At 39.5% G+C, this 24,278-nt stretch overlaps 1 long non-coding RNA gene across 3 annotated transcripts in view; it reads right to left on the reverse strand.

Moving 5' to 3' along the window:
• Positions 1 to 8,934: 8,934 nt before the first annotated feature.
• The window catches only part of LOC138829122 (uncharacterized), a 165,480-nt gene continuing 150,136 nt past the window's right edge, over positions 8,935 to 24,278 (reverse strand). For all 3 annotated transcript variants that reach the window (XR_011372504.1, XR_011372498.1, XR_011372494.1), the window contains one exon: positions 8,935 to 9,409. This is a non-coding gene — a long non-coding RNA (uncharacterized lncRNA). The remainder of the gene's footprint in view (positions 9,410 to 24,278) is intronic.

The following is a 24,278-nucleotide window of genomic DNA, read 5'->3' on the forward strand; positions in this document are numbered from 1 at the left end:
CACATCATATTCTTTTTAACTAACAGGAAATATTACTAAATATGTAGAAAACATATAACATAGGCTTCTCATAGAAAGGGAAATTTCTTTTCTAACAAAAGATTACTCTCAAAAGCTTTGGCAAAGGAAAATTTTTCTTTTGGCCTCCTTTCAAATAGAAAATCTTCTATGCTGCATATACATTATTCCAATTTATGAAGAGTAGGCAAGAGCCCAATATAAATATTACAACTGAAGGAAACTAGAGAGAAAATTATTATAGAGTAAAAAATGAAACTGTCCACAAAGACTAAGAGAACAAAATATCTTAAAATGGAATTCTGGGTACTAAAGGAAGCATCTTAAGTCCCTCCCCCAACAATTCCTTTACTAGACAAAACACATCACCTCTGATGTTAGGGGAATGAACCCCAAGATAAGTATTCAAATTTTTTTTTCCTTTCATGCAATTGTTTCTAACATATTTATAAGATGATTTCTATGTTGCTTTGTATATCCCTCCCCCACAAAATAACCCATGCTTTCACTGTATTTGATGTTGGTATAATTTGTGGAGGGGAAGGGAAAAAACAAATCATTTAACTAAGAATACAGGTGGACCCATTGCAACAATGAGATGTACAAGTCATATGTCAAAAAACGAACTTTATAACCTTGGTGGGGGGGGGGGAGGATTGGTTTGGGGGAGGAGAGGAGTATGGGAAGGGATGGGAAGGGGAAACAAAGAGGAGGCAACAATGCTTGATAAGAAATGTACTCGTTATCTTGCCCATGTAATTGTAACTCCTCTGTACTGTATTCTCACAATAAAAAAATTAAATAAATAAAACAAAAAACACATCACCTCCATACTACTTTCTCCTCCAATTCTTTCCAATCTCAGATGAGTTTTGTTTTTATCCAGTTTGGAAATAAGCCTAATTTACAGTAGATAGGTATGCAGCAGAAAATAAATAGTCTTCTTTTTGCCTAAAGTCAACATGAAGACCTGAAATTACTATCACAAACAATTTCTATTGTTATGATAAAAAATAAAATACAAAAAATACAAAATAAAGCCTGGCGCTGGTGGCTCACGCCTGTAATCCTAGCTACTCAGGAGGCTGAGATCTGAGGATCGCGGTTCAAAGCCAGCCAGGGGAAGGAGAGACCGTGAGACTCCTATCTCCAATAAACTACCAGAAAACCGGAAGTGGCGCTGTAGCTCAAGTGGTAGAGCACTGGCCTTGAGCTGAAGAGCTGAGGGACAGCGCCCAGGCCCAGCGTTCAAGCCCCACGACCGACCAAAAAAAAAAAAGTACAAAATAAAGTAAAGCAGATATGGTACTTTACACTTGCAAAATAAAAACAACCAAATATTTTTAATATGCAGCTTTAATGCAGCTCCACTGATGCAACCATACGGATTGCTGGTGACCTATGACCTTTATTTAGCAAGGTGGTAATATGTAAATAAAACCGGGAAAGTATTCCCAGTCCCTGAGTAATAACACTGCTACCAATCTCTGAGAATTAGTTTAAAATTTTCAGAAAGAACAGACAGTTCCATGTGCAGACATATTTACTGAAGTCTTGTCTATACTGCCCAGTCAAACAAAAACCTCAAAAACTGGAAACAACAAAATATCAAAAATAGTTTGTGATACATTAACATACTATAACATTCTGACTCCTTGGGAAAAAACCTAGTAATATAAACCATATGAAAACACACAGCTATGTTTACTTTATAATGTTAAGTGGAAAAATGGGACAGTAATATGCACCTACAGTCGGTTAAAAGATGTGAAAATGTTTGCATGCCAAATGAAAATAATAAATATAGCTTTATTCAGATAGTAAAGGTCTGTTTAAAAGGGCCTTTATATAATCTTTATTTCAATAAACAACTTGTCTCTTCAAATGAGCACTTTTTTTAGGGAAAGTCCTTTCACAAAACAATGTGACTCCAGTACAAATCCATGGCAAAACTACAATGTATTTAAAGAATTCTCTTTCAAATATAGACATTTTAGATACAAAAACAGAAATGGAAGAAAAAGCGCTGGATCAAAGAACACAAGAATACTTTCTGACATAAGACTACTTTCTGATACCAGTAACCATTCCTTTCAAAAGGGAAGCCTGATAATAGAATTTTGTATTTTGTTTCAGGCTTTGTTTTTTTTTTTTCCTGAAAGTTTCTGTCTTTTAACTCTGGAAGGTAAGAGATTTACCAAAAAAAAAAAAAAGTCTCTTATTGATTCTATTTACAGAACAGCTAGATATGTGCAGACAAAAAAAATGGCAGGTTTGCCAAGAGTTAGCAATTAATAAGATTCTCAAACCTAAGAAATTAATGCCCCCAACAAAAATACCCATAGGAGCTTTGAAAATCAAAGGTAAAAGTAACATATGGCTAGCCATGCATTGGACTAGGCCCAGTATTTGAAGGTTAAAGTGTTTTCTAAAGAGAAAAAGGGACCCAAACTCAATTAAGTAGAGATGGAGAATAAATTGAATTTAGTGCTCAAAGGTGCATTATGCTTAGGAGCTGTATGTCTTTAGACAGTCAGCATAGTAGCAAATCAAAAAGAACTAGCTCTGAAACAAGCATCCAAATATTGAGCTCTAATCTCAACTCTGCCACTAACTACTTGCTTACTTGCTGGCCTCAAAGTCTAAAGATCACAGCACTGCTTCTTTGGGTTGTTTTTTGTTTTTTGTTTTTGTTTTTGGCTTGATCTGAAAATGGAAGAAATTAGGTTAGATTTCCCAGGTCTGTTCGCAGGACAGATCTGTAGCTGGTAGGAACGGCTCGAGTCTGGAATTTGATATTGAGGGGTTATAAATCACATCCAGGTGGACCTTGTCATGGAGCGAATCCTTCCTAGAGGTTAGCTCTCCATGACGATGACAGCTAGCTCAACACCACCAGAAAGGAAAATAATGCACTATGGTGTGGAATCAAGGCACGACCATGCCAGTGAAACGGTTTTGGAATAACCTGTGTTAGGAGTTGAGCTTGGTAGGTCAAGGTAGGAAAGCACATGGAAGCATGGCTGTATTTTGAATAGCATGCTACCAAGACAGCTTCATTTTTTATTCTTTTTTCCTAATCAACAAGAAGTTTCTTCTATTTAGAGTGGATCAGTAACAGTCCAGAAAGTGAAATGCTTGAACACTTTAGTTTGGACAACATTCTGACTTGTTGGCTGCGTTCACACATGTTCAGAGGGCAGTTTTGTTTTTCATGTGACTCCATGAATGATCAGAGAGAAGGATCTGCTATGGATATTCTGTGAAATGGCTTGTGTTCAACAGAACTCTGTGGTCTAGCCGTTACAACCAGACACCTTCCAAGCTAACAGCAGTCAGGGACGGCATTATTCTTTCTCACCATGAAGAAAATAATTAACTTCAGAGGTAAGTAATTAGCTCCAAAGCCAGAAAAAGGGGGCTCCGGGCTGCAAACTATTGAAAAGTAGTCAATCTATAAAGCTGAAGCTCTAGGAAAATGAGCCAGAAAACAAGTAAAAGGTATTGACTTGGGAAATAAATAAATAAGACAGAAGTATGAGCAGGCGACACGGGATAACTGTGGAACGAATTCGTGGAGCTAGGAGCTTGCACAAAGCTGTTCCTTTTATAGACATAGTTCATGGCTAGGGGTGGTTTTGAAAGAGACTAAGCTTGTTCCAATATAGCAGTATCTCAAGCATTTCCCAGCCCTATGGCTTTATGAAGCCTTGCTCCAAAATGGTATTTTGTTCAAAATAACAGATGTCAATCTATTTTAATAGTTGACTTTATTTTTAAAAAATGGAATTAAGCCATTAAATTCCATGCGGTATTTAATGTCATTGTCTCTGCAGGAGTGAGGTGGCTACCATTTACCTTTTTTAGAGCTATCAAAAGTATAGAATTAATATTTTTAAAGAAATGTTGAGGTGGAAGGAATATATATTTCAGATTACATAATGAGAGTATTTCTGATTTCAGAGGCAAAGCATCCAATTTCTCAAATACTGGGCTGCATTGTTCATATTTACTCATATCAGACCATTGTGCTCTGATGTTTTTCAAACACAGGAAACTTTGTCTCACCAAGGCAGGCCTACTTAGTGATGCTGAAATTCTGGCCCCTAATGGTTAATTGGTTGCATACTCTGATAAGCATCTGTAAGATAGAAGTTCAGAGAAGTCTGAAAAGTACTTAAACAGCACATGCTGGGGTACAAATCCACTCCATACCACATCTCTCGCTCTTCTGGGGTGGCGGGGGGGGCTAGAATACAAAGATATTAGAACAATACAGCCATCAGAGTCCTAGGAAGCCTCTGACAGTTTAGGAAAGCTGCAGCTGTATCCATGGCCTGAAGAATGACAAAATGGAGATGGTGTACACTCTGTTCCAGTAATTAACTTCACAGGATCAGGGGCAGATCACCCCCTGCAGAGGGAATCATAACTTTGTTGTTTCCTTAAGGGAAAAGTCTCACTGGTGCCTGGGTGCATCTGTGACCTTTAGCTGATATGATGGTATTTGAGTACACAAAATCAAGAAACCAAAAACCATAAGGGGAGACAATTTGCTAAATGAGATCTTACTAGCCATAAACTTCCTGTGACAGTTCATTAGAACCTCTGGAGGCCCTAGAAGATTTTTAATGGCCTCTACAACTACTACAGATCTAAATACCCTCTATTCTAAAATAAAAATTCTTGAAAATATATACTAGGAGCAAATCTATGACTACTAACCCCCAATTCAATTCAGGCTTTCTTTCCTGCTCTCTTCTACACTCTGTGTGTATATGTGTGTGTGTGTATACATTCATATTATATGTGTACTTATTTATAATTGTATTCCCATCCAAATTTCTATATAATAACCCCAAAGAAGGTATGCTCTTCTCAGAGAAAACCTCCTTAAAATCTTTTCTTTTTATAATCATGTTTTTAAGTCCCTCACACGATTTAATTTTTTTGTCACAATAAAGAATTTTGCCTTGATGAGCCAAAAAAAAAAATCTTTCCTAAATGAAGTGTTAATGGGAAGAAGAAATTCTACAAGCATGGGCCAACCGGACTTGCTGAATGATTCGCAGTCCACTGCTATTACTGTTTTCTCAGTTGGGCCTGTCCTCAGTGTACCACGGTGGTAGTACTAACTTCAGTGATGCCAAAGTTGACAGAGAGCTCAGCAGACTAACCGCGGGCCTTGCACAAGGCCTACTTACACTCAGCCTCCTGTGCTCAAAAGTATCCATGCACTCTTTAAAAAAAAAAAAAAAGCCACGGGCTGGGAAGGTGGCTCAGTGGTAGAGTGCTTGCCTTGCAATGCATGAGGCCCTGGGTTCGATTCCTCAGCACCACATAAGCAAAAAAAGAAAAAGCCGGAAATGGCGCTGTGGCTCAAGTGGTAGAGCGCTAGCCTTGAGCTGAAGAGCTGAGGGACAGCGCCCAGGCCCAGAGTTCAGGCCCCACAACCGGACCTCCCCCCCCCAAAAAAAGCCACAATGTAAGGCAGTAATTCTCACGATTCTCTGAATATTGGAATCACCAGAAATACTGTATAAAATGATTGTTGGTGTGATGTCAGTGTGTGTGGTACAATGCCTGTGATCCCAGCACTCGGGAAGCTGAGATGGGAAGATCACCCAGTTTGGGGCCAAGCTAGACTACGTAGTGTGGCCCAGGCTAGTCTGAACTACACAGCAAGATTCTATTTCAAGAGAATGATGGAAAAGTTGACACTGATCAAGATACACTATGTTGGTGAATGGACACATTTAATTGGAAACTCTTTGTATAACTGATCAAGGTACATTTAACAATAAATAACTGAACCCGGCCTTTATTTGTACCTATAATCCTACCTACTCTGGAGGCTGAGACCTGAGAGAATTGTGGTTGGAAGCCAGCCTTGGGAAGAAAAGTCTCTGAAACTCCTGTCCTATTAATCAGTAAAATGCCAGACTGGAAGTATGACTCAAATGGCAGAGTGATATCTGTGCACAAAAAAGCTGAAGGAAAGCCTGAGTCTTGACTTTCCAAGCTTACACAAACACACACACACAATCAATCAATCAATCAATCAGTAGGTAAATTGATAATAGACAGATAGAGAAAGAGAGAGAGAGAGAAGAGAGAGAGAGAGAGAGAGAGAGAGAGAGAGAGAGAGAGAGAGAGAGAGAGATGAAAGTCATCATGTGAGGCCCCACTCTGGGCCATTTGCAGCAGAACTTCTGCTAATAGATATAGGCATGAATACATGTGAAGACTTCCTTACAACTTGGGGTGGGGGTGGAATGGGGGGTAATAAGGGAGATTGAGGGAGACAAGAAATGTACTTAGTACCTTACTTATGAAATTGTAACCCCTTTGTAATCACCTTTACAATAAAATAAAATAAAATGTTAAAGGGCTGGGAAGGTGGCTCAGTGGTAGAGCACTTGCCTTGCATGCCTGAGGCCCTGGATTCAATTCCTCAGCACCACATAAGCCAAAAGAAAAAAGCCAGAAGTGGTGCTGTGGCTCAAGTGGTAGAGCACAAGCCTTGAGCTGAAGAGCTGAAGGACAGCGCCCAGGCCCAGAGTTCAAGCCCCACAACCAGACCCCCCCCCCCAAAAAAAAAGTTAAAAAAATGTTAAGAAAAAGAAAAATGCAAAAAAAATAAAGACTTTCCAGGGAATTCTATGTATCACCAAGTCTAAGGACCAATGGTTTAAGGAGAAGAACAACAAAGACAACTTAGGGTCAGCAAGCATCCTATTTCTTCGACTCAGTTGGACTAGAGACAAGCTAACTCTTAATGTTTCTTTAGGGCCAGCTGGGCCAAGGGATGGATGGAAAGCAGGAAGCAGATGAAAGAGAGGCCCAGTGGCTGCTGCCATTTCTTTTGGCATGTACCATGCCCTACCCTAGACTAACCCTAGAGGAGAGAACATACCGAGGGGAAATCCAAGAGGGTGACCGCTGTGGGCTGCACAGCAGTTTGGAGATCGTTTCTACCCACCATAGGCATTGATCAATGTCCATCAAGCTACCTTAGGGGTCAGAGCATACTTCAAAGTTCAGACAGTCTTCTCTGGGATCTTCCTGATTATTCACGCTCTCCCCCACCCATTTTACTGTCTATTTGTGTGTCTTTCCTGGGTACCAGGCACCGAGGAACAAAGTTATGGTGACAAATAAGCTTTTCCTTCAGAGAACCAGCTGTGTGGATGTAACCAGAAGGCAAAAATGGGCAACTGTATTTTTCTCTCTAAAAATATCTTAGGAAACACTGTGCCAGCTCTAAAAATATCTTAGGAAATATTCTGCCATCCACTCTAGCTAACTGGTAACGTTCAATTCAGAATTGTATATTCTACTTAGAGTTATCTACAAGCAAAATTTTTTATTAAGTTTGCTTTAATGCCTTAAGATTTAGTGACATCCCCAAGACAGCACAACACTGTCTAGGTGATTTATAGATAATGGAGATACATTCTTTTGTGTGCTGGTCCTGGGACCAGGACTGGGACACTGTCCCTAACTGTTTATACTCAAGGCTAGAACTCTGCCACTTGAGCCCTAGCTCCACTTCTGGCTGTTTTTTTTTGGGGGGGGGGTTATGTTGTTGTTTTGTTTTGTTTTGTTTTTTTTATTTTGGGGATTTTTTTTTTTGCTAGTTCATTGGAGATAAGAGCCTCACACACTTTCCTGCCCCAGCTGGCTTCAACTTCAAACTTTGATCCCCAGATAGCCTCTTGAGTAGCTAGGATCACTGGTATAAGCCATTGGTGCCCAGCTGAGATACACTTCTTATCCCTCTAGAAGAAGCTGGGAAATCCAGGATCCATGCGGCTTCATCTGACAATCTATGTAATTGCCAAGATAACATGACAGAGGCTATCACCTGGTGGTGAGTGAGGGTGATCTCTCTTTATAAAACCACTCAATGTTTGTGGGGTCCCTGAATTCATGATACATAATCTCACCTCCAAATAATCTCAACATATGAATTGGGAGACTAAGTTACTAACGCATAAACTTTTAGAGGACACATTCAAGCCATAGTTACCTCTGCATTGCCACAGGGAAATATAGCTCATTGCTTTTGATGAGTATATTCTATTATAAGCATAAAACAAAACTGACAAAGCCATTACTTCTTGGATAGAGACCAAGATCTCGTCCAACTCTTGCTACCACACATGGCAAGCAGGGAGCATCCTGGTTGTATTTGTCCCTTGTAGATTTTTGCAAGAGTTTCTAGGACATCTGCCTTGAAGTGAAACAATCAGACACCTGGGCTTACAGGCATTGCAAGTGTGTGAGCTTACTTTCTAGAGAAAGTAGAGCCCTTTGCACTGCCATCCAGAGTGCATGAGAATTGTGCTGCACAGGATCTGTGATCAAGCAAAACCAAATCACTAAAAACAATTCCATCTTTTATTCTTCAATTACCATGGATCTACCTAAGCCCCTTTTAGCATAAGCCAATTTTCTTAAGAATTGTTGAGATTATTTTCACTCTCACTAAAAATAGATTATGTATTACTTAGCCTAGTTAATACCACATTCCAAATCCCAGTTATAATTTTAACTATGACTTCATGCTGTGAATAACTCCTAATGGATAAAAGCTACTATGTATATTGCTTGTTTCCTACAGAACAATAACTCGAAATTAATATGAACCTTGTAATATACCTATTCTTACAAAAGACGCACAAATATGTTCTTGGCACAAGTGAACTACTCAAGGAAACTCCTTAAGAAATATTAATCCCATGAAAAAGTAGGTTGGAGTTTAAGAGGTTCTGCAGGGGCAACAGTGGGAAAGAAGAAAGAATAAAAAGAAACTCTACCCAGCATTGAAACCACCAAGAATGTGCTGGCCAGATTCAGATTGTTGGCAGGAGAAAGGTTTTATAATTTCTTTTCCATAATTTAGCCTAGCTGGATAATTACATTTAGAAAAATAAGAGAGTAACCACAGATGTATATGTAATGGAAGTCTTTTTTTCTCTAATGTAGATATATCCCTCGTGGAAATAAAAGGGGCAATAGAAGGCTATCATTACCAACTTTAGAACAAAAGTTATATTCACTGCAACCAAATGAATAATTAAAATCTCTCAGGAAGACACAGATGCCAATCTTATCCACTTGTCATTTCAAAAAGCATGCTTGACAGTTGTACACCTACACTCCTTGACAGTCAAATGCATTTCTCAGGAGTCGATCAGCTGCCACCGGTGTGGGTAGCGAGGTCTTTATTTCCAAACCCGTTTCAACTCAGCCTAAAGGCGGAGCACTTGTTTGAAGTAACGGCTTTCTCTAAAATCACTCTTGCTTCACTAGAATGAGTTGAAGCAGTCGAAGAAGGCGGCGTGCTTTGGGATTTCTTGGGTGGCAACTGCATAGTTACGTGAGCCTGCAAAAAATAAAAAAAATTCACTTCTGCTCTGGGAGTTGCAGGAGACAATCTGTTCCCTTGCCTTGTCCAGCCTCCAGAGGCTGCCTCTATGTGTTGGCCCGTGGCCCCGCACTGCACTCCAACCTCTGCTTATCCTTCTCTGCTGCTTCTCCTGTTTCTGCTCGGGCCCACCCCAAAATGCTCCTGTTTCAACACACTTAATTGAATCAAATCTGAAATCCCTTTTGGTCACTCTGTCTCAAGGTCCAGAGATTAAGACACGATGGTGATTATTCTGCTGACCACATTAGCTGGGTGCCATTTGGGAAGGTGTAATTTCCTGGACCTCAGTTTCCTTAGCTGTCAAATGATATGTTCCTTTTCTTAAGAATTAAGTCAATTAACAAGGGTCAGGTAACATCCACAGAGCCTGGCTGAAAGACCAAATCTTCAATAATAGTATCCCACAACAACACTAAAAATAAAAATATAACTAAGAAAAGTGGTAAGACTAACCTGAGGCTGTTATCTTTCAAATGCTCTTAATTTCCCCAAAGTTTACTCTTAAAGGCATCTTTATTATATTGGAGCAATGTGACACTTGACTTCTCTAATATATTACCAGAACTAGAGTTTATGTCTAAGACAGAGGTTTACTTTAAACTTTAATAGTAAATTTAAAATGAAGCCTAATGACAAAGATTGTATAAACCATACCTGTCTCCAAAGAAAGATCAAAATCGAGGAAAAAGATAATCAATATATCAAAAGCCTTAAAATTGTACAGTCTTAAAGACCCAAACAAACAAATTTTCTAGAGAACACACTAGGAATACTGGCAGCGGCTTAGTACTGAAATTCTATTAAAAAAAAAACGATAAAGGCATGAAAATTAAATTGCTTCACAATAAGGAAATTGATTTAATAAACTAAGTCTACATTTCAAAGTAAGGAAAGGAAAGAGAAGGGGAAGGAACATACCAAAATGTTCAAAGTATTGAATTATGGTAAATTATGGGTGATTTTTTTCTATTGGCTTAGGCTTATGTTGCAAATTTTCTACAATTTTCCACTTTGTAACAAACTAATTTCATTCTTGTTTTTCTATCTGTAGGGTTGTTGGCTTTTCAGTGCAACACAGAATGAGAAGGCTCAGTTAGGACCTGCCTGGATGGGGCCTCTCCCACCGACCAGCCAACTGGTTCTGGAATCACAGGGAAATGTTGGAGCTCTCCTGGTTCTCAGGACTTAACATGCTGTATTTAAGTCAGACATAAAAGCAAGCAGGACCCAGACCCTAAGCTCAAGCCCCACGACCAACAGCAACCAAAAAAAAAAAAAAGTAAGCAGAAGGGAAGAAAAAATCTCGAGGTATCCTGAAAAAAATTAAAAAAGACAAAGGCTAAGTCCTGAGTTGACTGTAAGTAGAACTTCAAAAGACATCAAAAAAAAGACCAGATGCTGGCGACTCAAGCCTGTAACCAGGAGGCTGAGATTCAGAGGATGGAGGTTTGAAGCCAGCCCATGCAGAAAAAGTCAAAATACCCTGCAATTAACCAGCAAAATGCCCTCCCAGAGGCATGGCTCAAGTAGTATTGCACCAGCCATGAGCAAGACAGCTGGGTGAGATAAAAGACACTGACTTCAAGCCCTGGTACTGGCACAAAAAGGCCTCTGAATAAAGGTCTCAATTATATATTTCAAATGATATCAATACCGTTATTAGGATTTGTTCTCCACACCTGTGTTTATATGTGCCAACTATGCTAAGACTGTATCAGAGCCTGATAAGTGGGATCTGATCTGAGACTCATGATAAAGTCCAGCATAAAAGCTACAAATACTATGATCTTCCTCAGGTACCTAAACCTGGGTTCTGGACCAGTTCACTCTACTAATTAACTACTGTCCTTGAGTAGATCAGCGATCCTCTCAACAGTTTATTGGCAAATGCAATCACACTAAATCTATAGTTTCTTAATTATCATTCTTGGAAATAGTAAGGAGAAAACTTGTGGGAGGGGAACAAATGGAAAATATACTAGATTTCCACTGTCACTTAAAACTGGAACTGGTATAATTTTTATCCTTTATTCATTTATTTGTTTTTCCTTTGTGAGTATTCCACTATCGAAAACAAAACAAAACAGTAGCTCATGCCTGCAATTCTAACTGTTCAACAGACTGAGATCCAAAGAATCTAAGTATAAAGCCAACACCCAGCAGAAGACCCTGTAAGACTCCATCCCCAAAATAACCAGCAAAAAGATAGGCTGGAGGCATAACTCAAGAGCCCGGAGCACCAACCCAGCAAATATGCTAAGCAAACAAGAGGTCCTGAGTTCAAAACGATACTGGCAAAACAAAACAAAAACCAGTTTGAAAATTTCTCAACTGGAGAAGTTATAAAGTATTTCCAAGCCATAACTAATAATGACTTCAGGGACTGGCCAAAAAACTGTCCAGGAAACAAAGGATTCAAAGGCAAAGTACATGTTTAAAAAAGAAAAAAGCCAAGTTCAGGGCTACACCCTAGATACAACTATGAAACCAGCATGACTGGTTCTCCATCAACATTTCCATTAAACTCCTACTACCTACATTTCTTACATATTGGCTTTGCTTTCTCGTGATTATGTTATACAGGCCAGGTCAAATGAGGTAAATATTAGATTGTACTTATTGTCATATCCCCAATCTTTAGTTTTTAACACATACACATTGTTTCCTACTGATATTTCTACCTTGATTGGTTAGCAGGAATATGGGAAAGAAAAGGCAAAGAAAGACAAGAAAGGGTCAGCATTTACTCAGACATGGGGATGAGAATAAAAGTTACCCAGCCCTGGCTTATGGTTACTCTTCCTTCCCACTCTGAAAACCTATGAATATCTCACAATGTCTCAATCAAGATAATGGAGGTTCTAGGAAGATGGCGGAGGAGAAGCTGAAGGCATAGAAGAACTTTAATAACAACAGATGCTGGAGGGGATGTGGACAGAAGGGAACCTTACTGCATTGTTGGTGGGAGTGTAAACTTGTTCAACCACTTTAGAAAGTAGTATGGAGGCTCCTCAAAAGACTCCACATAGAGCTCCCCTATGACCCAGCAATCCCACTTTTGGGCATTTACCCAAATGATCACAAACAAGACCACACTAAAGCTACCAGCACAACTATGTTTATTGCAGCATTATTTACTATAGCTAAGATATGGAACCAACCCAGATGGCCCTCAGTAGATGAATGGATCAAGAAAATGTGGTATGTATACACAATGGAATTCTATGCCTCCATCAGAAAGAATGGCATTGCCCCATTTGTTAGGAAATGGAAAGGCTTGGAAAAAACTATATTAAGTGAAGTAAGCCAAGCCCAAAGAAACACAGGTCCCATGGTTTCCCTTATTTGCAATATCTAGTATATGTCTGAGTCAAGCAGAAAAGGTCAGATAAGGTGATGTTAGGGAAATGAACCCTAAGATATGTATTCAAATGTTTTTTTTCTTTCATGCAATTGTTTCTAACGCATTTATAAGATTATTTCTTTGTTGCTTTGCATGTCCCTTCCCCACAGTATAACCTCTGCTTTCACTGTATTTGATGTCGGTATAATTTGTGGATGGGGAAGGGGAAAACAAGTCGTTTAAATAAGGATACAGGTGGACCCGTTGCAACAATGAGAAGTACAAGTCGTTATGTAGAAAATGAACTTTACAACTTTTGGTGGGGGGAGGGGTGGGGAGGATTGGGGGGGGTGAGGGGAGGATGGGAAGGGATGGGAAGGGGAAACAAAGGAGGAGGCTACAATGCTTGATAAGAAATGTACTCATTATCTTGCCCATGTAATTGTAACCCCTCTGTACTGTATTTTCACAATAAAAAATAAATAAAAATTAAAAAAATAAAAAAAAGACATTAATAATGGCTTCCACTTAGTTAGCCCCACCTAATGGTTAAGTGCAGTACAACATGTTCCCATAGGAAAAAAATCTAGTATATTCTCACTCTACTAAGATTTAGTGACCCATTTTAAAGCTAGAAAAGGGAAGGATCAAACAGTGTAAACTACTTACTCAGAGTCATAGAACTAGTCAAATAAGAATGCAGTACTCAAAACTTGACCTTCCTGGATGCAAAGCCTGTTTTGGTTTTGGTTTTTGTTTTTTATCATGTAGGCAGGCTACCATTTATTGTATGAACTACTAGCATGCAATACAAAACTAGGGATTTCACCCAGTAGTCAAATAACTGGTAATCTGCTCCCACCAGCTAATCATTCTTTGTAACAAGCTCATTCTGAACAATAACAGAGCACATAATTTCTTTCTCCAAAATGTCTTCTGAAGGTCATGACTTTTAGCAGAGGTAACTATTTTCTATTTTGGTCTGGCTTTAATTTGAGTAATAGTCTGATTGAACATAGATATTTATGACATTTATTAAAAGCTTTTATTACTAATTTTGCCTAGAAAAATTCCTAATGGAGATGTATTAGAGAATTTCCATAAAATTAATGTCCAGACTTAATGGATGTCTAAGCTATCATTATGAATGGGAGTGTCACATAGTCAAGGATTCTTTGATTAGAGATTAGATATAGTCAGATTAGAACTTATTGAAAACTGGATAGATGCCAATCTATTCAGAAATTGAATTTAAACACATTCTAGAAGCTAATGCTTTATTTAGGTTTTGTCTTTATGATGTCAAATGAAAAGCTGCAGTTATAAAAAAAAAAAAAAAGAAAGAAAGAAAATCAATTGACTTGGTCAACCGCTGGGTGATCTAAAGGCTGTATCATGCTCCATTTGATTCCTGCTGATGTCTACATGAAGCCAGTCAGTTGAATCAAGGTGAATTTTGTATCTGCTGTGATTGACAGCCACTCATCCAAAAGGATATTCTCACTAGACCAACAGCCTGGCTCTCAACATAGTTCTCTTCTGACCCAGGCTAGATTGATGGACTCCATGGGATTGCCTGTCTTCCCAAGATCTCAAACTCCACAACTGTGATTCTGGATAATGTAGGCCAACTCCATGTCTCCTGCTTCCATCCATAAAAGGCCTATCAAAAATGCTGGATATGGAAGTGGCACAGTGGCTCAAATGGTGGAGCACTAGCCTTGAGCTGAAGAGCCGAGGGACAGCACCCAGGCCCAGAGTTCAAGACCATGGCTAACAAAAAAAATGCTGGATATGAAGCCTTCTACATACTGGTCCTTCTTCCAACCTTGACATTCTGAGAGGTCATCCTATTTCCTAGATGCAGCTAGCTTTAAAGTGTCTATGAAAAGTGGCATGTGGAGGTGTTAGCTTCAGTTCTTTCCAAAGGAGTGTCAAGCCATTCTCAGCACCCTAGAACAACTAAAAGCAGCCTAGAAGTAGCTGAAAATATCAGGAAAAGGAATGATCTCAGCATTTCTGATCAAATCAAGAGCTGGATAGAAGCCAAGCACCAGTGGCTCATGGCTGTAACTCAGGAGGCACCTAACTCTTGCACAGGTTGCTACTCAGGGGGCTGGGATCTTAGAATCACAATTCAAAGCCAATCCAGGCAGAAAAAAGTCCCAAAACTTTTATCTTCAATTAACTAGCAAAAAATCCAGAAGTGGAAATATGGCTCAAGTGGCTGAGCACTAGACCTGATTAAAAAGTTCAAGAGAGAGCTCAATGCCTTGAGATGAAGCCCCAGTACTGACAAAGAAAAGAGAGGGGCAAAGGAGGGAGGGAGGGAGAGAGAGAGAGAGAGAGAGAGAGAGAGAGAGAGAGAGAGAGAGAGAGAGAGAGAAACAGACAAACAAAAGAAGAGGGGGAAGGTGGGAAGGAAGGAAGGAAGGAAGGAAGGAAGGAAGGAAGGAAGGAAGGAAGGAAGGAAGGAAGGAAGGAAGGAAGGAACAAAGAAAGCAAGCAAGGAAGGAAGAAGAAAGAAAGAAAGAAAGAAAGAAAGAAAGAAAGAAAGAAAGAAAGAAAGAAAGAAAGAAAGAAAGAAAGAAGAAAGAAAGAAAGAGAAAGAGAGAAATGGATGACTTGAACTTCAGTCTTCTTTCCACTTAGAAATAAAATTTTGACTTGATACACATAGGTTCTCCCACCTCTGGAAACCATGTAAACAAAGCAGACCCTGTATTTCAGTGTGGGTATGTTCCCCGTAATTCACATATAGGAAACATAATTACCCAAATTCATATATTAATGGCATCTGAGACATGGAACCTAGTGGAGGTCATAGGTAGTTATCAAGGGTGGCTTTGTGATCAAAGCAAGCTGTCTCTGATATATGCTTGTTCTGCTAGCAACACGTTGCCCTCTGCCAGGTTGTAGAAAACAGTAAGAAGGCAATCACCCGGCTCTTGGACCTCCTAGCCTCCACAACTATAAACTGAATATATCTCTATTCTTTTTTTTATTTTCAAAATTTCTATTTTTTATTGCGAAAATACTGTACAGAGGGGTTACAATTACATGGGCAAGATAATGAGTACATTTCTTATCAAGCATTGTAGCCTCCTCCTTTGTTTCCCCTTCCCATCCCTTCCCATCCTCCCCCTGCCCCCCACCCAATCCTCCTCCCCTAATTATCAAGCCTATGGTGTTTGGTTGTTTTAAAATGAGCTGAGAAAGTTCTAGACCCAGGACCATAAAAAACGAGCAAAACCTGAACTCAATAACAAACCGGGAATGATGGCACAGTCTATGGTAGTCTACTTGGTGAAACATGATAGGAGCTAGTCCAAGACTGCCTTGGGCAAAAGCATGAGACCCTATCTGTAAACCAAACTAACCAGCAAAAGGGCAGAGGGTATGGCTCAAGCGACAGAGAACAAGCATGAGATTTGGAGTTCAATACCCAGTACCACCACTGTCAAAACAAAACAACAACAGCCGTGAAAAAGTTTTCCCTAAAATCTCTCACTACTCAGATCTTTGCTCTTTATTTTCATTTTCTGGGCCAAATTAGAAGCCTCAAACCAGCATGTATTTTGTTTGGCTCACAAAATAGTGTTCCAAATAATATTTAAAACAAATTAAGTACAAACTGAATTGGTTGCTAGCTTCAGAAATTGCCAGACTTTTTTAGAAAATGTGGATACTCAGCTTCTCTGAACAACTCAGAATCTATGGCTCTGTGGAGCACACATTCCCCAGTACACACACTACTCAGTCAACTAAATCTCTACCCCTGTCACTTGTCCCTGCATGCTAAGTTTTCCTGACAGTCATTTCAGTTGGACTGTTAGTATTACCTCCTGGTCCTGGGAAGCATTCAATTTTGGAACCCCATCCTAAACTGAAAAATCAGGATGCAATCTCAACGATCCTCTTCTCCAACCAATTCCTTCTATTTAAAAAAAAATTGGGTATTGGAGATCCAGAAAGAGGAGGAACTGACTCGCTTCAAATCACCCACCTTGCTGACAGCAGAGCTAGAAGATTCCAGTTCTTCCATTAGTCCATTAATTTCCATTGCAAAACAGAATCAATTCACTGGCACTCCAGCCATTCATATCCCAAATAGGCCAACTGTAGTGAGCTCTTACCGTGAACCTGTCTCTGGACTTACTTCCTTTTATATATGGTCTCATCTCATCCTCAGCACATCTATGAATTCAATGTTCATCTGATCCTGTTTTACAGAAAAGGACCCTGAGCGTAGGAGAGATTCAGAAATCAGTCCAATGACACACAACTAGGGGTAGATCCAGAAGGACAATTCTATAGAGTTGGGGCTCTCAACTGTAGTAATAGACTATCTCCCCATGCTCCAAGCTGTAACACATTCATTCAACAAGTTTGGGAACTCCTACTAGAAGCCCTGCACTGTTTTGTGTGTTTGCGCTTGGGCCCATGAGATCCAAAATGACTGCCCTTGTAGAGCTAGCCTGAAGTCCAGGATGCCTCCTCATCACAAGTCATTTAATTTTAGGCCAGCCCACAGTCCTATACATGAGAAAAGCTCCTTGTACCTTCCACTAAGTTCATGAATGTTTCTTCTCTTGCATGCCCCACATCCTAGAGGCCTGGGATTTTCTCCTTCTGGGTGATTCATATGAATATCACTGATAGAGTATCACTGCTCCAAAGGCAAGCAAAGATTGAAAAGACAACATAGAAAGAGAGCGGGGCTCTGGCTATCAGGCCAGGGTGCTCCTGTACCATCCGGATTTGCTCCTCCTTGGAGTGGAATTTGCCTTCCTGACTGACAACACTTGCCCAGATACCAGTGCAAACACAGGCGTTCCTCCCAACTTCTTTAGTTTGCCCTTCCAAATGCTGCCGAATCTTACGATCTGATTTGTGCAATACAAATGGAAACAGTTTACCAGCCGCATGGAAGGCCAATTTGTTCTCCTCCATGGGAAGTGGAGGCCCCTTCCCTCACCCTTGGGCTTTTACCGAATCAATCTGCTGATGGACGCAAATCAACACCCGCTCAAAAGTGACTGGAAGGACCCATGTGCGATTTGATTAGAAGAGGGTGCCTGATTACATCCTACTCAGAAGAGAGCTCTTCTTTGCCCAGGAAGTGGACAAAGTTCCAAGCTCCTCTTTGTGATGAGATCATCCGATCACTTTGTGAAGAGAAATCCCCGGGGCCCTCAGCTGACAGCTGCTGTCAGCCGAAAAGCAATTGCTGAGCCCACAGACTGCAGGTGCCCTGTCATCAGCTCTGCTGGTGTGGGAGCCAAAGAGAAGGAAGGGAAGGAGGGTGCACAAGGCCTCTCGAGGTAAGTCACTGTCACCTACACAGACCGTCGGTTTTACCATATAGCTCAACTATGTCTGCAGCACAGTCCATGGACATGCAAAGGAGACAAGAGAAAGAGAAGGAAGCCAGTCTGGTAGCTTTCTGGTTTAACAACTCCCAGCCTATCTTCTAAATCATTATTGATGAACCAAGCTGCCAATCATTAATTCAAAAAGTGCATAAGCAATGAGCACCTAATGTGTTCCTGGCATACATACAAATACTCCAAGTTCTTAACTATAAATTGATGAATCTTCTGTCCCTTAAGTTACCCCTGTAAACCTGTCACAAATACATCCCTGAGGGGCTGGAAAGGTGGCTCAGTGGTAGAGTGCTTGCCTTGCATGCACGAGGCCCTGGGTTCGAGTCCTCAGCACCATATAAGAAAAAAGAAAAAAGCCGGAAGTGGCGCTGTGGCTCAAGTGGTAGAGCGCTAGCCTTGAGCTGAAGAGCTGAGGGGCAGATCCAGGCCCAGAGTTTAGGCTCCACGACTGGACCCCCCCCCCAAAAAAATACATCCCTGAATGGAAATAGCTCAGGCTTTAGGATTATATGGACTCATGTTTTATGTCAATTTTTGATATTAATTTTCCTACCATTCTCTACTCCTATTATATTTACTTACTGTCAACTTTTATAAAGTCCAGTTTTTCTTTAAGCAAGTCTGTGAGATTATATATTACATTAGATCCTAGCATGGAGATGATAGCTAGCTAGCTAGATAGATAGATCAGACAGAAAGATAGAGTATATATACATATATACATAAAGATGTATGTGTGTATTTATTTATTACAATAATTCTTAATACCCAAGGAAGCATTCAATCAAAGCAGATTACTTTGATTATATTCCATTATTAAACATTGTTTTCAAAATTACCTTTTTCCCTCAAAGGAAAAGTAACCATATTTACTTTAAATCTGTATGTTAATAAAGAATTAGTATTCAGACATCTCACTGAAAAAAGGATATTTGTGGAGCCTTAAAAGGAAACTATGCATAAGTAGGAGTGCATAGGAAAAATTTTTATCCTGTGTTCTGTCTTAAGGTTATTACTACTAATTACATGCTAGAGAAAAGAACACTATTATAACATAAAGAAGCATCTGAAGCTTAGAAAAAAGGAATAAAAACCAAAAGTAATAAGAAAATAACATAAAAGTTTCAAGATGAATCTCGAAACATGAATGGGTTGGAAACATAAATATGGTAAAAAAAAAAAACAGAAGCTATATATAAAATAAATGAGAATTAAAAGTAATAATATAAAGTCATCTAATCCAGGAAAATGACAATATGAATATAACAAGAAGTAAATAATAAATAACTTGACTAATAAATGCCATAAAAGAGGGATCTAGTTTATGTCAAGAATAAAAACCTAATCAAAATGGTGTGTATATATATATATATATATATATATGCTTTTAAAATAAGTTTCTTAAAAGAAAAACAGCCAACCATATCCTATTTTCAAATTTGATGTGCTAGTATAATACTGCATGACATGAGATAAGATCTTTCTTCTAATCCTCTATTTCTACCAGCCTTTAAATTTGAACACAAAATTAAATTCAGATACCATTTCTTTTCCTGTTCCAGTATTTTGTGGGATAGCTTGTATACATGTGTAAAATGCAAATGAAATAGACTCAGTATCTAAATTATTCAGACACAGAGGTGTTTTCTATTATTCAAAGCAATTTTCTGTTGCCTTTTCTATAACAGGCAGATTTAAATATAGTATCCAGAATGTCCTCAATTTGAATTAAAAACAAAATCTGCCTTTTTTGATACAAAAAGCAGGTGCTGATAAGAAAATACATCTGTTCAGAAGCATCTTGGCATTAAGTCCCTGAGGGAGACCTGTAGCTTTTTTAAACATGTTGGATTTTCTTTAAAGCCTTTATTAGTAGATTTTTTCTTTTCTTTTTAAGTTATTTTAGTTGCATGCAACAGAAAGTGAATATTTGCAAAAGACGAAGCAGCATTGCATAAAACGCAGCAGGTGGACAAGCAAGTCTAAGAAAAGTTGGGAAACAGAAATATTCTATTTTCTCTCTAAAAAACACATTCTCAATAGGTGTGATGTTGCCCTAAGGAAGTAAGAATTGATTCTTAAGAGAGAGGGTAAAGAAATCCAATTCTTATATATAAAGCATTGATAGATATATAGTTTCACAGGAGTGGGGGTCATTAGGGAAAAAAAATAATTGAAAATGCTTCTAAAAAGTCTGAGAAACATGGGGCTGGGAAGGTGGCTCAGTGGTAGAGTGCTTGCTTTGCATGAATGAGGCCCTGGGTTTGATTCCTCAGCACCACATAAGCAGAAAAAGCTGGAAGTGGAGCTATGGCTCAAGTGGTAGAGCGCTAGCTTTGAGCTGAAGAGCTAAGGGGCAGTGCTCAGGCCCAATGTTCAGGCCCCACAACCAACCAAAAAAAAAAATGTCTGAGAGATATTACTCTAGTTCTCTCATGGCTGAGACTCATCTTAATGTTTTCTACTTCCCATTGATATGAGTGTCAATCTTCATTTCTAAGTTCCTAAAAAGCCAGAGGAGGGTGGGCACAATGGCTCAGGTGGTTGAGATCTGTGGATTGTGGTTCAAAGACAGCCTGGGCAGGAGAGTTCATGGGACTCTCATCTCCAGTTAAGCACACCGACACCTCAGCCAAAAAAAATAAAATAAAATAAAATAAAAAGTCCTTGCTCAGCCAGCCGGAGCAAGGAAGTCTATTAGTCCATTATCTCCAATAAACTATCTCCCCCAAAAGCTGGAAATAGCTCTGGCTCAAGTGCTAGAGCACTAGCCTTGACCAAAAAGAAAATCATTGACAGCACCCAGACCCTGAGTTCAAGCCTCAGGTCCAGTACTATTTTTTAAAAAGAAAATTTATAAAGAAGACAAATTGGGGTGGACCTGAGCTACCCCTAGGAAGTGTCTACTGTCATATTTGGGTCTTCCATACTGCTATTGCATTGCAGACTTTTTATTCTTGTTATTTTAGCAGTACTGGGATTTGAACTCACAGCCTTACACTCTACCACTTGAACCTACACCTCCAGCCCTCTTAGAATTTGCATTTTTCACATTCTTGGGGAAAAATTCTATAAGCTTTAGCATATAAAAATTCATGAGGGTCTAAAATATTCTTGAAATTCAAAAAATTAAATCCCCCAACAACAAACCCTCAAAGAAACAACTGCCCGATAAATAAGTGGGCTAAAGACTTACAGAGAAAGTTCTCTGAAGAGGAAATAAGAATGGCCAATAGACACATGAAGAAATGCTCAACCTCTCTAGCCATAAAAGAAATGCAAATCAAGACAACACTGAGATTCCACCTCATCCCAGTTAGAATGTCTATAATCAAGAACTGTAATAACAACAGATGCTGGAGGGGATGTGGCCAGAAGGGAACCCTGCTGCATTGTTGGTGGAAGTATAAACTTGTTCAACCACTTTGGAAAGTAGTATGGAGGTTCCTTAAAAGACTCCACATGGAGCTCCCCTATGACCCAGCAATCCCACTTTTGGGCATTTACCCAAATGATCACAAACAAGACCACAGTAAAGCACAACTATGTTTATTGCAGCATTATTTACCATAGCTAAGATATGGAACCAACCCAGATGCCCCTCAGTAGATGAATGTGATACACACACACACACACACACACACACACACACACACACACACACACACATTCCATTATATATATAATGGAATTCTATGCTTCCATCAGAAAGAATGACATCTCCCCATTTGTTAGGAAATGGAAAGACTTGGAAAAATTTATATTAAGTGAAGTAAGACAGACCCAAAGAAACATAGGTCCTATGGTTTTCCTTTTTTGCGATAACTAGTACATGTCTGGGACAAACACAAAAGGTCAAAAGCTATGTACATATGACCAGATAAGATGATGTTAAGTGAAATAAACCCCAAGATAGGGACGCAAGTGTTTATTCTCTTTCTTGCTATTGTTTCTAACATATTTATAAGGTACCATGTGTTTTTTTTTGTTGTTGTTGCTTTGTATGTTCCTCCCCCGTGGTATAACCCCTGTTTTCACTGTATTTGATGTCGGTCTAATTTGGGGAGGGGAAGGGAAAAAATAAAATGTTTAAATAGGGATACAGGTTGACCCATTGTAACAATGAGATGTACAAGACACTGTTGAACAACGAACTTTACAATTTAGGCGGGGGGGAGTGTAGTTGTGGAGATGGAAGGGAAGGGATGGTAGGGGAAAACAAAGGAGGAGGCAACAATGCTTGATAGGAAATGTACTCATTACCTTACTCATGTAACTGTAACCCCTCTGTACAGTATTTTCACAATAAAAAAGTGTAAAAAAATTCATGAGGGGGGAATTCCATGAACTTTTTTCAAAGTAAAAATGACCACAGATCTACCGTCCAAGACAAACAGTAATATAGATCCTAGAAAGTCATCTTTGTACCTTTTTATGTCACAACTTCTTCCCAAGCACTCTTCTGACTTTATGTTCCTATACACTGGCTTTGCCTGATTTTGAACATTATGTAAGTTGGAGTCATACCCTGCAACACATTCTCTGTTGTGCCTGGCACCCTTTTCTGAGTTTTCCATCTGTCATGTGCAGCTGTAGTTCATTATTCATTGTCTCATTGCAGTCCATTGTGTCTATGGCCTCTGACAACCAACTATGTTTACATCTTCAAACATATTGCCTATTGGTGTTTGCTTTTATTTATAAAGTGCTTATGCAAAATCTTTTCCCTATATTCTAAATTTGTGATTAATTTTAAAGCTGATTGTCAATGTGGCTATGAACAGAGTCCTGTTCCTCAAATGTCATAGACTTCATATACATTTTGTCATAGAGACACATGGAAGTCAACTCTGTAAACGCCATGTGCCAGCATGTGTATCTGCATGGAGATGGCTTAAAGCTAGGATCTACATGTAAGAAGTAAATGAAGCCTTTATCCTATAGAACTTGTTGCCTCATAAAAGAGGAAGAGATAAGAGAGACCTCTCTCCTTTAGCCAAATGAAGATGTTGCAAGAGGCCAGCCATCTAAGAAGCCAGCAAGAAAGCATCAGCCAGGGATATATGCATATACGGACCATACTTTGGCAAATACACTAAAGTATATGTTATGCAAGTGTGAACCATCAAAAGATGTAAGCCTGGGCTGGGAAGGTGGCTCAGTGGTAGAGCGCTTGCCTTGCATGCATGAGGCCCTGGGTTCTATTGCTCAGCACCATATAAGCAGAAAAAGCCAGAAGTGGTGCTGGCTCAAGTGGTAGAGCGCTAGCCTGGAGCTGAAGAGCTCAGGGACAGTGCGCAGGCCCAGAGTTCAGGCCCCATCATAAAAAAAAATGATGCCTTTTGAACAATTAACAGGCAGTGGAACAATATTTTTTTAATCAGGAAGCTTAACCATAGTTTGATTGGGTGGGTAGTAGAGGGGCAGATGAATGGAAAAGGGCACAGTGAACAAATACAGTCAAATGCTCCATGTGTATATGAAATAGGAAGAGACAGACATGATGTGTCTGATGGGGAAGAAGCAGGGGGAAGAATGATGAAATGGGTAATGCTGATCAACGTGCACAGAACTCATGAGTGGACATGTTCATTTGTAATCCCTTATACAACTGTCTTGGAGATTTTTTTAAAAAACTAATTATTTTTAATTATAAAACTCCTTTGTAAAAAGGTAAGCCCGGGGCTGGGAAAGTGTCTCAGTGGTAGAGCGCTTGCCTTGCATGCAGGAGGCCCTGGGTTCGATTCCTCAGCACCATATAAGTAGAAAAAAAAAAAGCCAGAAGTGGGGCTGTGGCTCAAGTGGTAGAGCTCTAGCCTTGAGCTGACAGCACCCAGGCCCAGAGTTCAGGCCCCACGACTGGGACCCAACCCACCCCCGCCCAAAAAAAAGGTAAGCCCTTACCAGAAGTGAAACCTTGCCAAAGCTTGATCTTGTTCTTCCACTTCCCAGCCTCCAGGACCGTGAAATATAAAATAAAATTTTGTTGTTTTTGATGACCCCTGTGATACGTTATGACAGTATGTAGACTAAGCTAATAGCTATTTAGTTTGGGGGTTTTGTTGATGTTGTTTTGCTTTTAATTTGGCTGTGA

Source organism: Dipodomys merriami, unplaced genomic scaffold (assembly GCF_024711535.1).
Source record: "Dipodomys merriami isolate MVZ:Mamm:240054 unplaced genomic scaffold, mDipMer1.0.p SCAF_1, whole genome shotgun sequence".
In the NCBI taxonomy this organism is placed as follows: Eukaryota; Metazoa; Chordata; class Mammalia; order Rodentia; family Heteromyidae; genus Dipodomys; species Dipodomys merriami.